At 59.2% G+C, this 4,455-nt stretch overlaps 1 protein-coding gene across 2 annotated transcripts in view; it reads left to right on the plus strand.

The window, feature by feature from the left end:
- The window catches only part of PTPRN2 (protein tyrosine phosphatase receptor type N2), an 831,505-nt gene that overhangs the window by 331,913 nt on the left and 495,137 nt on the right, over positions 1 to 4,455 (plus strand). The gene's annotated exons all lie outside the window — the stretch shown is intronic.

Here is a 4,455-nt window from a genome sequence, read left to right on the forward strand (position 1 = left end):
CTGCGTGGGGCTGACCTTGCACAGGAGCCACGTCAGCACGTCCACTGCGTGGGGCTGACCTTGCACAGGAGCCACGTCAGCATGTCCGCTGCGTGGGGCTGACCTTGCACAGGAGCCACGTTGGCACGTCCACTGTGTGGGGCTAACTGCCACAGGTGGTGCACGGGAGCCACGTCAGCATGTCCGCTGCGTGGGGCTGACCTTGCACAGGAGCCACGTCGGCACGTCCACTGCACGGGACTGACCACCACAGGTGGTGCTTGGGAGCCACGTCGGCACGTCCACTGCGCAGGGCTGACCGCCACAGGTGATGCACGGGAGCCACAGGCAGTCACCCCTAGTTGCCTGGGGTTTGGGGGCAGCCTAGACAAACACCCATAGAAATGCAGCCAAGAACTTTATGTGCCAAAACTTGTAAAACCCGCTTCTGAAACACACGAGTAAGTTTTGAGTGCACACAGGATCCTCTGTAGACTTCCACAAAATGTATAGGGACTTCCATGGCTAGAGGACCTGTTAGAGACACTGAATCACGCCACCTCCCTGCACCCTCTGATGCTGAGGAGGCTGCTGAGGGGCTCCCACCTCCTCTGCACGGATTGCCCAGCCTCCCAGCTGAGGGATGGCAGGGAAGCCTCTCATGCAGGTGCCCAGCACATTGGGGCAGCAGGGCGTGGAGGCTGGGGCACTGTGACCCCTCACCAGAGGCTGGAAGTGAGCAGGGTTAGTGCCCAGGGAGCTCCCACAGTATGGGACAGATGGGAGCTGGAGGAGCACGCAAGCCCCCCACCCTCCGGTGACTCTGAGGACGCTCTGCTCATCTCCCTGAGCTGCTGCGTGGCCCGTGCTGCTCCCACAGCATCACTGCTCAATTCCCCTCACTTCCTGCTCCCCCTCATCTCCCTGCTATGTCCCCCGACATAAGCTCTGCCCGCAAATCTTTATTTCAGGCTGGCTTCTGGGGAAACCGACCTAAGGAGGACTCTGGCCTGCAGTGCCATGACCAGACATGTGTGGGAGGGTCAGTCTGCCCGCCACCTCGAGAGCACATCACGGCAGCTGGGCTGTGAGGGAGGAAGCAAGAGCAGGGTCTGGGAGGGGTGCTTCAGCCAGCCTGGTGGGGAAGGACCTCGGGACACGCCTGGGAGCCACCCTGATGTGGTGAATGATCTTGGGGCAGTGCTCGGGGCCATCTTGGCTGGGAATGGCTGGAGGCAGCACTTGCGGTCATCCTGATGGGGAATGGTCTTAGCCTGGGACAGGTGACGGCCGTGGCCTGGGATGGGTGACAGCCGTGGCCTGGGATGGTGACAGGGTGGGAGCTTAGATTCTGGTTATGGCTAAGATTGAGCTGACACCATTTGCAGAGGGTGGATATGGATAAAGGAGACAGAGGTCAGGACGCCCAGCAACTCGAAGGCTGGGGTTGCCATTAGCGAGATGGGGAGATGGGGAAGCACATTCGGGGGTGCTCAGGGGTTTGTGGGATCAGTTTCACTTCCTCTTAGACGTTCAGGTACTGGCAGTGGGATGTGCAAATCTGTGGGGCAGGGAGAGGCCCCACTGACGTTTCAAATTTGGGAGTGGGCAGTGAGGACCCTGCCGACCTCCTGGAGGTCACTGCTGGTTGTAGAGAGGGCGTGCTCACCTCCCTCCTGCAGACCATCTCCTTTCCTCCCTTTCGGCCTTCTTCAGCTCCCTGAACTCCTCCTCCTTACCCCTCCCTCCCATAAATGCCCTCCAAGCGCCTGCTTTGTGCCAGGGCCACGGCTGTGCTCCAGAAAGATGCTGGCTTTTTTTCTCTGGGGAGATGAGGACTCTGTGCGATGAGAGGGACATGGAGGACTGCCCAAACAACAGGGCCCAGACTTAGTCTGAAAAGGCAGGGAGGGCTTCCTGGAGGAACTATCATCTCAAAGGCAAATGGCAGGAATTCTTACTGTTATCAAATGGGACATCACTGCAAAGTCCTCAAGGAGGGCGAGGGAGTCTGGTTTGCATTTTTAAAAGCTCCTTTGCTTCAGCTTGAGAAACATGGGGTGGAAATGGCAAAGAGGTGCTGGGAAGATGGCTTAGAAGACACTCGGGCACCCAGAGGAGCCATGTGGTGGCGTGGCGTGGATGGCACAGGTGAGCAAGCAAGTGACAATGCAGATGAAGATGGCCACGAGTGAGGGTGGTGGTGAGGAACGGTGATGTCAGTGAGGCGGGTGGTGTGGGCGAGGAGGGGGCACTGATGTGGATGAGGATGGTGAGAGGCGGGTGGCATGGGCGAGGAGGGGGCACTGATGGGGATGAGGACGGTGTGGGGCGGGTGGCGTGAGAGAGACTCAAAAAAAGAGCATTGGGAGAGGCAGAAGCCTCCTACCAGCTCTGAGCTGGCTCTGCTGGGCGATCTTGCCCGGTGCATCCTGATTCTGAGGGAGCCTCTGGGCCCACATGGCCTTTGCTACAGTCTGGCTGAGCCCTGCAGAGCTCTGTGACCTCGGAGAAACTCCCTCCTGCCCAGAGCACAGTGTGGCCAGATGTTCCCAGGTGGAAACGGGTCTGGCAGGACCTTCAGCTGCCAGGGAGTGAAATCCAGCAGGAGGCCCTGACCCTGAATGTCAGGAGTGGGGTGCTGCTGGCTGTTTGGGGGTCTGCTCACTTGCGGGTGTCGCCGAGTTTCCTGAGCGTTTCTCTTCCCCGCACATGGGTTTCTCTCTTCACTACCCTGGGTTCCATAGGGTTAGAGGCTGACAGGATGGCTGGCGGCGTGGTCAGGGCACCTGTGCGCTCCCGTGGTGGCCGTGACAGCCCACTGGAGGGGAGCTGTGCTGGGGGGAGCCACGTCTGCCGGCGGAGCTGCCGCTGGGCTGAGGGCCTGGGGATGAGGCCTCGGGCTGTGCTGCAGGAGCCTGCTGTCCGCTTGGCGATTGTTTGCTGAGCGTTGAAGCCCTGGTCCTTCCAAGATGCAAGGCCACTGTGCCTGTTTTCACACCCTTTACTTTTGCCCTTTGTCCGTACACAAATGCTGTTTCCGCTTCCTCCCTCCTCTCTGCAGAGAAAGGGTAGTGTCTTTATGCCTGAGTAGAAAGTGGCTCATTTTAAATCAGGGCTGTGTGCTGAGGGTGGCTCGGCATGGTGTTGCTTTGAGGCCTGAAGGAGGAAAACAAGGGGCGCCTGAGGAAGGGGCACTCGGGGCCTGCAGGGAGAGGCCGGTGCGGCCCTGAAGCCAACGCATGGGCCCACAGCCTGCCCGGGCCCTGGAGACGGACTCTGGCCAGCACACCGGTCCACCACGCTTCCTCCTCCTGCAGCCGCGGCTCACAGGCTGTCTCTGAGCTGAGGGGAGGCCAGTGTCTGCCAGAAGCCCTTCCTGGGAGTTCTTCTACCAATACCGGTTCCCATGGCAACAGAAGCAGGAGGGGCAGAGGAGCAGATGGTGCCAAGTACAAAAAGACGGTGCCGGGCACCCACCTCCTGCAGCAGCTCCTGCTCTAGCGGCGGCCCAGCACTGCCCTGGGTCCCTGGAGGTTGGCCCAGGAGTCCTGCCCTACAGCTGCACCAGGTCACAGGTCTGGCCCATCTCGGGCAGGACACGAGGGTTCTCCTGCTCTGCCATGTGGATGGGCCCCTTGGCCAAGCTCAGGTCTTGAGGCATGAATTGTCCAAATGTGACGACTTGAGAGACTCTGAAAGGCTCAATTATTTGAAAAATTATTTTGCAGCAGCCCATTGGCATCGGAAACTCTCCCCTGACTGTCTCCCTGTGCTTCGGGGACCCTACAGGGCTAGACAGCAGCTGCAGCACATGGCACGAGCCCCTCGTTGGCAGGTGATGACCCCTGAGAGTGCACAGGTCATCAGACTAGCACGGCGTCAGCTTGGTGCCCCGGGACTTGGGAGAGACGGCTCTCGGTTGGAAGGCAGGGGAGGTTCAGTGAAGGCTCAGGACCGAGAGCTGCCTGGGATGGGTGGGGGTGGGTCCCTGAGCATTTGGGACCAGCATGAGCATTTTCAGCACTTGGGAAAGAGTCACTCAGAAACTCATCTGCTGGGACGTTTCTCTTACCTGCTTACACCCGCCGAGGCCGCTGGGCTCTCAGGCCTTGCCTCTCACTCTTTGCACTTTTCTTTCAAACGTGGGAATACCAAAGCTCTGAGGGCCCATTCTTGAAAGTTTACCTGCTGATTCACATGGCAAGGCTGGCCCCCGAGTCCACTGGCCCTGTCATCTTTCTTAATAAGGAGGGCACTGCACACCAGCAGGCTCCGACTTATCACCCAGGACGGCATTCTAGGTATTTGCATTATTGGACAGCAGTCCTTGGGTGATGATGAGTAGGTTAAATGCACGCTGGTCAGCAGAACCAGAAGGGTTCAACTGCATGGCAGCTAAATCCCACCGTGAGCAGCTCCATCACCTCCACAGCAGTCAAATCCCACCGTGAGCACCTCCATCACCTCCACAGC

Source organism: Sapajus apella, unplaced genomic scaffold, assembly GCF_009761245.1.
Source record: "Sapajus apella isolate SASKATOON/1434 unplaced genomic scaffold, GSC_monkey_1.0 scaffold56, whole genome shotgun sequence".
Taxonomy (NCBI): domain Eukaryota; kingdom Metazoa; phylum Chordata; class Mammalia; order Primates; family Cebidae; genus Sapajus; species Sapajus apella.